General features: G+C 43.5%; 1 protein-coding gene across 3 annotated transcripts in view; it reads right to left on the bottom strand.

The window, feature by feature from the left end:
• The window catches only part of Vps52 (vacuolar protein sorting 52), a 341,955-nt gene that overhangs the window by 219,483 nt on the left and 109,972 nt on the right, over positions 1-12,500 (bottom strand). The window lies entirely within an intron of this gene.

The following is a 12,500-nucleotide window of genomic DNA, read 5'->3' as shown; positions in this document are numbered from 1 at the left end:
GACGAATTCATAATTATGCAGGACTCTCCAAAAAATTGGCCGGTACACACTATCAAAGGCTATGATCATAGTCAACAAATAGGACAGAGAATGTGATGGGTGTTGAAGGTCTTGGCAAAGCTGCAAATGAAAATGGAGCACATTCCATAAGTTTCAGTTCAACAAAGAATCTTGTCATTGGAGGTACTCTGTTCCAGCAAAAGGATATCCACAAATATACATGGACTTCACCATGTGGCAATTACAAAAATCAAATAGATCACTAAACTGAAACTTATGGAATGGGCTCCATTTTCATAGAACTCTGAGAAATGTATGAAGCTATAGAGGTGCAGATATTGGTGGTGATCCCCAGGTCTTCATTGCCACACTGAAATTAAAACTGAAAGCACCCAACAGAAAGGTAGGTAAAATACCTAGGTTTGATACAACTAAGCTTCTAGAAGATGATCGCAGAGAAACCTTTGCATGTGAATGTAGGAATCGATTTGCAGTCTAAGCGACTTTAAGAGACGAAAAGCAGAAAATTAATGAAGAATGGTGCAATATCAAGAACATATATCAGTCAGTTGGTAGAAAAGCTTTGGGACATGCAGTTACAAGGAGAAAGCGATGGATATCAAATGATACGTGGGATACTATAAAAAGGAGACAAAGACAGAAATTGATTGTTGAAAGATTTTGAGGAAGTAATGAAAATTACAAGGTAGAGCATGCTAAGTATTCCAGTATTGATAGTGAGGCCCAAAGAAGAGCCAGGAATGAATGGAGAGAATATTTAGACAGGAAAGCAGATAAGGCTGACAAAGCTATGAATTCACAGAGTGGCTATGGTGTAAGAATCGCTCATAGAATTATTAACGAAATCTCTACTGGGGCAAAGAAGAAGCATATACCCATAAAAAAAGAGATGGATTAGTTATAACATCAGAAGATGAAGAAAGAGGACATTGGATGGAATACTTTAACGAGGTCATGAATAGGAGATACGAAGGGAATAATTTGATTGATACAGTATACATGAAGCTGATGAAGGCTTTGATGTGCCCAAGAATGAATTTAGTGTGTTTGAAGTCCAGGCTATCATTAAAGAACTCAAGAGATGGAAAGCCCCTGGATAAGATGGAATAACTGCTGAGATGATACTGGCTGAAAATGAATTGACCTCCAGAATACTTACAAGATTATTTTGTAGAATGTGGCATGCAGAGGCAAAACCTGATGAATGGGAGTTGGGAATGTTGGTGAAAATTACAAGAAAAGGAGGAGACCTGACTGATTGCAATAATTACGGAGGCATCACACTTACATCAGTTATGAATATACATATTATGCTTATTTTAAAGAGACTAGTGAGAAAGATTGATGAAAAAATGAGATGAACAATCGGGATTTAGAAAAGGTAAAAGTTATACTGACCCAATAATCATTTTGAGACATGTTGTACATCAATGCGTAGAATATAAAAATCCACTAAATAATCATATAGTACATGAATTACCTAATGTATTACATGAACTGGAGATCCTTTGCATAATCCTTACACTAGGAGGAAATCATAAATTAATCTAGCAATTACTTGTTAAAATCACTCTTCTGAACCATGTATGATTATTTTCTTGTAAGCATTCTAAGTATAAAAGCACACACACATACATATAGGTAAAATTTATGGATGGCTACACTCAGGTAATGTGGTTACAAAAAAAAAAAAAAAAAAAAACAATAGAAAGCAAATATAACCTTCCAGGAGGCATCTCTTTTCTCACCCATTATTATGTTCTCTCATATATAATACTGATCTATGTTAATTAAAAGGATACTGCATTCACCTGATGAGGATGGAAAAATTGACTATACAGTTGCAGCAATTGTTGGTATCAATGTGCTACTACAAAATGTAGAAATAAAAATCTCAACTTTTATTCTCCCTATACAGTACCTTAAGGCCCCGGCCAGTATGCCAATATATGGGGGTATAAGACGAAAACCAGATAATTCACTGAGCTTCGTATAGCAGTAGAGAATGGGTATACAAAATATTTTGTCAAAATTCCGCTTATTTTCATACTCACAGGGTAATTAGTAAAAGTAACTCAATAAACCAAAAACATTGATCCCTATAAGAAAATGCAGTCTTTCTACTGTTATTGTATATTTTGATAATAATTACGTTTCAATATACAACAAATTGTGGGCAATGGCATCTATATAGATTCCATGAGTCACAAGATGAAGTATTACACGGTAATTACACCCTTCGGCCTTCAATGCTAGCACAAACCTCAGAGAGAGTACATGTTTGAGTTGGACCTCTGACATTCACTCCCTGTTACTTCTATTTTTCCTGGTTACAGCAAGAATTTCATCATGCCAAAGAGGAAAAGACAATTTCAACATCTCGCTAACATAAGGACGAAGGAAATTCACTCTAATAAGAGTTCAGAAGTGGATAATATCAGCAATAAAGAGGAGTTAGTGAAGGAGAGAGATGATGAAGGAGCAACTGTCTCACCTAATGAAGCAAGATATTGAGCAAAGGGATCTTAATCTATGATTAAATTATGATAAATAACATTGTTTTGGTTTAATAATATCCAAAAAAAGAACATAAAATACATAATAATCATGATTCATTAATGTTGTCTTTGTAAAAATACAAAGAAAAACGTTGAACGCCCATATCTCAAAACTATACTTATTGACCTTAAAATTCTATCTTCTCCCTTAGTTTTAAAGATATAGCAATGAAATTTGGTATATAACTTAGAAAGACATTACAAAACAATCTAATAGAGCCATTTTTCCAATTTTTGTTTCATATTTTTTTCTTAGCTTTTTTTTCCCTGATTTATAGGATTATTTTTTTACCATAATGAAAAAAATTCATATCTAGCATAAAAATTACTTTTGGAAAAAAACTCTAATTTCAAAGGAGGTCTACATCAGGTCTATATTGGGTAGTATTAAGTATCAAGGGAGGAGATAGAATTTGAAAAACATAACAAATTTGTAAGTAATTTTTTATTTTTTCTAGTATACAAACCTGGAGCTACTTAAGAGGGTATACTTTCGACGTAGCTGAAAGACAAGCCATGATAATTTTAGTGAGGGATAACTACCCCATCCGCTAGTTAGGGGGTGGGGGTGGGGGAGACTGCCTACCCTGCTCACTCACACCTCTCGGCCGAGTAACCACTTTGCCTTATGGCAGAACTTCTCGGGGGACAGGGTGGCGGGCCAATTTGTTTAAATAGCTCCAGGTTTGTACAGTATACTAGAAAAATTACAAATTACTTACAATTTTGTTATTTGTTCCGGCGTAGATACAAACCCTTCGCTATTTATAGGGTGACTTACTATTAGGAGGGAGGAAGTCCTTGGTCATGACCCGGGGTCATCTCTATTTTGATCTGTGATCGATAGAAGAAGGGACCCTACCCTCGCTAAAATCAAGTGCCGATATGAGGTAATGCACTGATAGCAGCCTGCAGAAGCTTGTGTGTGAGTGGTATTAACAGTGTGGCTTGCCTTTAACATAAAAACTCGAGTACAAAAACCTATTGTTCTTGAGATTTTCCCAATACCCTCCCTCAAAAAGGTATTGGGGACGTAACAAAGTATTTGTCTATACTTAGGAGGCACAAGGGAAATGGGTCTTACCTGCAGCGAGGTGAGGTCAGCTATGCTGAGGCTTGCAAAGCTGTTTTCCCAGATGGGAGAAGGTGAAAGGAAGAAAGGAGCTAGGCATTCTTACTCATTCACCCCAGACTAACCCGGGTAACCTCAGCCCTCAACCCTCTGCTACTTGTCCAACAAGGAGCCCGAGGTGTTTAGACCATTTGTTGTGCGACCACCACAGGACCGATGGAATAGGTCTCCAAGTTCTTGTGGGTTACGTCTTTGCAGGTAGTGGGCCGTGAAGGTCGATTGATGCTTCCATATGCCCACTTAAAGTATCGGCGCCACAGAGTAGTTTCTTGAACGCCAGGGATGTAGCAATGCCACTGACGTTACGAGCTCTGGGTCTTAGGATGGAGGAGAGTCTAGATTGAGAGCAACCTCAATTGCCTTCCGATCCCAGAAGGGAAGGAAATCCTTGAGATCCTCCTCTTGACCTTCCCCATGCTGGTCAACAGTGCCGACACATGGGGGCGAGCTGGTATCATTCTTTTAAGGTAACCCCACAGACTCCTCACTGGGTAAAACCCCAGTTGATGGGTTTTCAGTTACCGAACGAAGACTCTTTATCCGAAATGGTCTGCACCTAGGGTACAGCACACACTGATTTTGAGTCTTGGCAATCCACTCAGGGACGCCGCTGAGGATTACTTCTCCCCGTCTCCTAGAGTAGCAGACATCAGAAGATGGATCATACAACACACTAACTCTCTTGGTCAAAGCCCAAGTGAGTAGAAAGGCCGTATTCCATGGAAGGAAGCGATCTGCTGCCTGGCATAAAGGCTCGTAGAGAGGGACCTTCAGGGACTGAAGGACCCGAACCGCGTTCCCAGGAGGAGGCTGCGATCCGACGGGGAGCAAGTTATCTCAAACTTGTATAAGTAAAAGCATCGATGGGAGAGAATCCCCTTCCACGACATCAGTCACAAAGGACCGAACACTTCGCCTGGAAGGCCGACGCTGAAAAGTGTCTGAGGTGCCTAGGCATCTTTTCCGCAAGTTGTTGTGAAAGGCCTCCCTGAGAGAGGTGGTGTTGGATCGTCCCAGGTGTGAAGTCGAAGCAAAACTACGGCTTAGGAAAGTGTTAGCATGTGGCTGCTTGGAAGATCGTGTCGTGGAGGAAGATCCCTCGGAACTCCGTCAGGCGCTGCAGAAGGTCTGGGAACCATTCTGCGGGTTGCCATAGCAAAGCTATTGGAACTCCGTCAGGGACTGCAGAAGGTTCGGGAACCATTCTGCGGGATGCCATAGCAAAGCTATTGGAGTCATTCATAACATCTTGCTTATCCTGACTTGGCTGAGGACTTTTTCACCACACCAAATAGGGGGAAATAAAGGACACATCTAGGCCGCCCCACCGATCTTGGAGTACATCTTGTTTGAGGGCCCGGTGTTCCGGGACTGGGGAATTGTCGAGCGGGAGCCTGGAGTTTAGGGCCGCTGCGAGCATAACCACAGTCTGGGACCTCACAAAGTTAAGACTTTGTCGGATACAAGATGATTCCAAGACACTAGGAGCCCACTATCTGGGTGGTTTTGCAAGCACATTCCTGTACCAGGAATGAAGCGAGCGGATGGGGGCAACTAGTTGTCCTCTGTCTATCTGAGGCTTTGTACTGCTAGATGGTTCTCTATGAGAGGTGAATGCTGGTACCTTTCTGAATCGGGCCAACGGACAAGGATGGAATGGTGCAGCATATGCCCCCCCTCTCTCTTTAGATGCATTAAAGAGAGCATCATATCCAGAGGGAAGACAAGAAGACAGGCCTCTTTGCAGAAGCTCTTGTCTGCCACCCATCATCCGCGGATCGTCCAGCGTAGAGGGAGCGGAGTGCATAGCAATAAACACATCTCGAGATGATGTCGAGACGTGAAACTATTTGCACGTTCTTGCAATGAAGGGGAACAGCATGTCCTCCCTCCAACTGCCACCAATCCAGTGTGGTTGGCCGAATAAGACCGATAACAAACGGTACACCAGTTAATCAGTAGAGCTTATGTTATAGTAGCTAATCTCCATAGAGATCGCTTTCCGGACAGGAGACTGTACGGTAATCACCGAACGCATCCGACCAAACCTAAGAGGGGATTGAGACGTATCTTCAATCTATTGTTGGATGGGTAAAAAGCATAAGTCTACTACGGAGTAGTAACACCAAACTGTGAGCATGACAAGCATACATGCGTAGTTCGGCTTAAAACACCTGTCCGGAACTCAGTTTTCGTAACGGAGGTTTCTCCTTCTAAGGACAAAAAACGTTAGTACTTCTCTGTCTCCGATCGGTAAACTAGCATTTATATTAAATGTTCCGTACTAGGGAACAGATATGCTTATGAGAAGTTTCCAACCAAAGTCTTTGTAGGAGACTAAGACTTCCGATCGGGGAAAGGAAAAAATGCCTATAAGGAGGCAGAACGTAAATGCTGTATGTCTGGTTACAGGAAAGTAGCCAAGTAATGTACTGAATAACCTGGTTTCAATAAGGGATATAAATATACAACTTAATAGAACGGAGTTCTAATTGCAAGATGTATATAGCCCTTATTGGTAGAAAGATCGCTTGCATGCAGATATGTACTTGTCCATCTGCGCTAGCGCATGCGTATTCTCTGCCTCCAGGAAACGTTTGCAACGAATCCGGCTGCGGGAATAATGTATGTGTGACGAAATGCAACATTATTGCCCAAGGAATTTTGATCGTTGACTAACTGTAATATTTTCTTGAATGAGAGCGAACATGTTCTCATACAAAACATACAGTTATACAAGCAATCATTTCCCATTTGGTTTACCCCTCCTCTTTATGTGAGGGGCTTGCCAGTGTTCATTACACAGAAACGGATGGCTAGTTACCTTTGGGCGGGGTTTGAAACGTTCTTAAACTTAATGAAAAGTTGCCTACGCTGTTTTTATCGTTCTTTAACGTCAGCTAACAGTGTTCCTTCAGGACTAATTGTTCAAAACAATAACCCTGTAGGGATAGAATAAAAAAGTCTCAGAAGCCTATCGTGTAAAACGGCAAGTCGTTGTACCCAGGGTACAATGACGGGGAAGGCTGATTCCATCAAACGGAAGAACCCGAGTTTAAGACAATAACCTCACGGTTTTGTCTTGGCTAGAGCGCATGCTCCGGGAAGGCTTACGGCCTTCATGAAGTTTTAACAACACTCATTGAAGTTCTGTAAAACTTCCCAGGAACGAGTCTCCCGAAAAGGGTGAAGTCTTGTATGTGGGGGTTTGCTTCAAGAAGACCAGACATAATTGCCATTGACAACTTTATCGCTAGTGAGAAAACTACCGTCTAATTCAGGCAAGGTCTACCAGGGGAAATGAACTGGATTGTAAAGAATTTTTCATTCCCCGCTAATTTCCGTCTGCTAACCAAACCACTGGATGTGGGAGGGTGGAGGGAAGAAGACGGTGGTTCGTTCGAAAACAAAAGGATCGGTGCTGGCGAAACCAGCCTAGCTCATATAGTAATCAGCTGGGAGTGTGAGTGATGTATTGAGTCACACATTTGTAAGACCCATCCCGTGGGGGGGGGGTTGACAATAGAGTGTTCAGAAAAAAATCTGGATCGCGGAAACCGAGAGATTCGGATGAGAACCTAGAAGTTGAGAATCTATTTGTGAATACCTTTCTCACGATCATAAGGGATGTTGTGACGAGAACCCGCAGGAACTCTGTCGCTGATTCCTGATGGAATTTTCAGGAATCGTGTTACACGACCAGGACCCAAAGGAACTGCGTCATAGTTACCTGTAGAGAGTCAGAAACCCCTAGGCAGCAGGCATCCCTCTGTCATAAGAGTAAAACTCTTAATGACGATGGGCGCGCGAACACTTCACGGGACGAGTTTGAAAACTCTGTCATGAGAGTAAAACGCGCCTAGTTGTTTGCGAGCACAAGTTTGGTCGTGCATGCCAAGTTGGTCGTGCGCACACATAGTGTTGGCTGGGCTCATAAGGTTGGTCGTGCGCGCCACATCGGCTGTGCGCGCCAACTTGGTCGTGCGTGCCAGATAGGCCGTGCAGGCATAAGGTTGGTCGTACGCGCCAAATTGGTCATACGAGCCTGATCGGCCATGCGCGCATAAGGTTGGTCGTGCGCGCCAAATTGGTCATGCGTGCCACATCGGCCGTGCACGCCACTTTGGTGGTGCGCGCGAGAGCTCTCAGTGTGGCGAGAGTACTCACAACTACGTTCACCCGAAGGTTCACGATAGCCTGTGTTATGTGAGCACGAACGATCAACACAACGAGAGGTCGCAAACTCTCTGTCATATAAGTATGACTATGGTCACGAGAACCTGAAGGTTCAGCGTGAACTGCGTTGTGATACCCCGAAGCATCAGCACAAACGAGAAACGGAAGTTTCTCGGTCACGAGACCCCAAGGGATCAGCATGACTAAGGGCACGAGAAACCAACGGCCTAACGTAGCCTGTGTTGCTTGACCCCGAAGGGTATGCGTAACGAGAAACCGAAGATTTCCTGTCACAAAACACCGAAGTGTCAGAGTGACTAAAGTTATAAGAGTCCAAGGGTTCAATGTAACTAATGTTACAAGACCACGAAGGGTCAGCGTAACGAGAAACCGAAGTTTCCCTGTCACAAAACACTGAAGTGTCAGGGTGACTAAAGAGAGCCCAAGGGTTCAGCGTAACTAATGTTACGAGACCCCGAAGGGTCAGCGGAATGAGAAACCGAAATTTCCCTGTCACAAAACACCGAAGTGTCAGAATGACTAAAGTTAGTTACGAGTGCCCAAGGGTTCTGCGTAACTAATGTTACGAGACCTCGAAGGGTCAGCGTAACGAGAAACCGAAGTTTCCCTGTCACAAAACACTGAAGAGTCAGTGTGACTAAAGAGAGCCCAAGGGTTCAGCGTAACTAATGTTACGAGACCACGAAGGGTCAGCGTAACGAGAAACCGAAGTTTCCCTATCACAAAACACTGAAGTGTCAGAGTGACTAAAGAGAGCCCAAGGGTTCAGCGTAACTAATGTTACGAGACCCCGAAGGGCCAGCGTAACGAGAAACCGAAATTTTCCTGTCACAAAACACCGAAGTGTCAGAATGACTAAAGTTAGTTACGAGAGCCCAAGAGTTCTGCGTAACTAATGTTACGAGACCCCGAAGGGTCAGCATAATGAGAAACCGAAGTTTCCCTGTCACAAAACACCTTAGTGTCAGTGTGACTAAAGTTACAAGAGCCCAAGGGTTCTGCGTAACTAATGTTACGAGACCACGAAGGGTCAGCGTAACGAGAAACCGAAATTTCCCTGTCACAAAACACTGAAGTGTCAGTGTGACTAAAGAGAGCACAAGGGTTGAGCGTAACTAATGTTACGAGACCACGAAGGGTCAGCGTAACGAGAAACCGAAATTTCCCTGTCACAAAACACTGAAGTGTCAGTGTGACTAAAGAGAGCCCAAGGGTTGAGCGTAACTAATGTTACGAGACCACGAAGGGTCAGCGTAACGAGAAACCGAAGTTTCCCTATCACAAAACACTGAAGTGTCAGAGTGACTAAAGAGAGCCCAAGGGTTCAGCGTAACTAATGTTACGAGACCCCGAAGGCTCAGCGTAACGAGAAACCGAAATTTTCCCGTCACAAAACACCGAAGTGTCAGAATGACTAATATTAGTTACGAGAGCCCAAAAGTTCTGCGTAACTAATGTTACGAGACCCCGAAGGATCAGCATAATGAGAAACCGAAGTTTCCCTGTCACAAAACACCGAAGTGTCAGAGTGACTAAGTTAAGAGAGCCCAAGGGTTCTGCGTAACTAATGTTACGAGTCCCCGAGGGGTCAGCGTAACGAGAAACCGAAGTTTCCCTGTCACAAAACACCAAAGTGTCAGAGTGACTAAAGTTACAAGAGCCCAAGGGTTCTGCGTAACTAATGTTACAAGATCACGAAGGGTCAGCGTAACGAGAAACCGAAGTTTCCCTGTCACAAAACACCGAAGTGTCAGCATAACTAAAGTTACGAGAGCCCAAGGGTTGAGCGTAACTAATGTTACGAGACCCTGAAGGGTCAGCGTAACGAGAAAAAAAAGTTTCACTGTCACAAAACACCAAAGTGTCAGGGTGAATAAAGTTACGAGAGCCCAAGGGTTCTGCGTAACTAATGTTACGAGACCCCGAAGGGTCAGCATACCGAGGAACTGAGGTTCCTCAGTCATGAGACCCCAAAAGTTTAGCGTGATTGATGGTACAAGTTCCCGAAGGCTCGACGTTACCATTGGCACGAGAACCCAAAGGCTCAGCGTAACTGAAACCCAAAGGTTTCGAGCGGAGTCCCGAAGGACTCCTACTGTCATGAGAAGCTGCAGGATCAACATGACGATAGCCCGAAGGTTCACGATCACTCCAGCTCAAAGGGTGATCGTAACGAGACCCCGAAGAGTCAAGGAGAACCAGCAGGTTCAAAGATAACACCTCCGCATAAGAGGTTTGTTCTCCCGAAGGAGAACGTCACTTAAGATAAGGCTGTTGCTCCACCCCTGAAGAAGAACCATAAGCGTAACGGGAGACCGCCAATGCCCAGAGGCGGTCTTCACTCAAGAATGAGAGACTCATTCCCCCGAAGAGGTAACCTTCGGAGAAAGCTCTGCCACTGCCTCTGGTGGATCAGCAAACTCCTACAAGTTATTTCTCGCGAACTAAGAGGGAAGTTCTCCAGAAGGAGATCGCCTAGGACAAGCTTTCTCCCAGCTCTATAGGAATAAAGCATTGGCATAAAATATCTCTCTCGCGAACGAGGGAGAAGTCCTCCCGAAGGAGGACATTGCCTAAGACAAGCTTTCTCCCAGCTCTATGGGAAAAAAGCGTAGGCTTAATAATATCTCTCCTCCCGAAGGAGGACATCGCCTAAGACAAGCTTTCTCCCAGCTCTATGGGAAAAAGCGTAGGCGTAATAATCTCTCTCTCGCGAATGAGAGAGAAGTCCTTCCGAAGGAGGACATCGCCTAAGGCAAGTTTTCTCCCAGCTCTATGAGAAAAAAGCGTAGGCGTAATAATCTCTCTCTCGCGAACGAAAGAGAAGTCCTACCAAAGGAGGACATTGCCTAAGGCAAGCTTTCTCCCAGCTCTATGGGAAAAAAACTGTAGGCGTAAAAATCTCTCTCTCGTGAGAGAGAGAGAGAGAAGTTCCCCTCAAAGGAGGAACATTAAGTTGAATGTTGACAGCGATTGCTACTTCATAACGTGGGCAGCTCACGAGCTACCACATGGAGCGCAGGATAATGAACAGGGAAGCTGTAGCCATCGGCCTTGTGTTCTATGTCGCTGCTACCTGTGGAAAAGAAAGTCGTGATCAATTACAATTCATGCTCGACTGCACAACATACACTATTCGGGGAATAAGTCACCTTCCTTGTAAGATAATTCCTTGAAAGGGAGCTGAACTGTTATACACTTTAACTCAGTAATGAAACAAACACACGTCAGTGTTGAGAACCTGCCGACCATCAGCGCTGGGTAGGGCGGCAATGACAACTCCCTTATGGCGGAGGCAGTCGGATACGTTGTCAACAGTAATTACAAGTATCTAACAACATAAACGTATATTTACATTTATACATAAATACACTCATATATATGTAAGATAAATGAAAACACACACAAGAGTAAAAATGACAGAAAAATAATCAAGGCAAGTCTTTGCGGGAGAGAAAGGCAGCATGTCCGTCCTCTACCGACCCATAAAGTAAAGTGGTTACTCAGCCGAGAGGTGTGAGTGAGCAGGGTAACCAGTCTACCCCAACCCCCACCCGCTAACTAGCAGATGGGGTAGTTATCCCTCACTAAAATTATCATGGCTCGTCTTTCAGCTACGCCGAAAGTATACCCTATAAATAGCGGAGGGTTTGTATCTACGCCAGAACAAATAAAGGTTACTTTAAGGAAGATTACTTAGAAGTCTTCCTATCAGAGCTTTTTGAATTGATAGGAGTCTCTGCTACTCTTTTTGGAAAAGTAGGTCTTGCTAAGCTTGGTTTAAGGTTTATCTTAGCGGCCTCCTTATCAATTTGTCGAGGGGGATGGTGCATCTCGACATTAATCTTTGATATATTTAAATTTTTTAGAAGTTCATCTTTTCCAAAAAGAATATCGTACTTATTTGCTATTTGCTATGGGAATTTTTATATTTCTTGTTGGAGGGGATAGGGATGTTGGTCTCCCTTGTTTTTGACTGAAAGATGGAGAGCTATTAGGATTATGTACCTCCATCATGACGTACATCCAGTTGCTTTCTAGCATAAGATTCCTCCCCTAGATCTGGCAATGATGCTGCCCGAGATGAGAGCTTTAGGCTGTTCATCGAGGTGGGGCAGACCTAGATGAAGGAGGTGGTGCCTTTTTGATGGGAGGCACCGAACGTAAATTACGAGGCTTGGTAATAGTCTAAGGTGGTGATTCAGTAAAAGGATGCTTTACATTACCTGGTCTAACTGTTGTTGCCATTTTTACTGGATATCCCGCATCCTTAGATTTCAAGACTTTGGTGTAACTCTTGGTTTTCATTAGAAGATGCCTAACATATCCCACACTGATATGCTCTACACCCGACTTCAGAACAGCTGCTTCTTCTGTTTGATATTAAAGACATTTCCTGTTAATTGGCTTCTGATCCTGGCTACAATTAGTTCCCCTTGCAATATTAGAGCAGGGTCCATGCTCAGGATCAAAACAATTGTCTCAGATCTATATGTTTTTACATACCTTAGATGGATGACCAAATTTGAAACAATTGAAGCACTACAATGGCTTCAGTTTATACAGGCGAACTAGTATTCTCTCATTTTCGA

Source organism: Palaemon carinicauda, chromosome 22 (assembly GCF_036898095.1).
Source record: "Palaemon carinicauda isolate YSFRI2023 chromosome 22, ASM3689809v2, whole genome shotgun sequence".
Lineage (NCBI taxonomy): Eukaryota > Metazoa > Arthropoda > Malacostraca > Decapoda > Palaemonidae > Palaemon > Palaemon carinicauda.
This window is presented reverse-complemented; position numbering and strand designations above follow the sequence as displayed.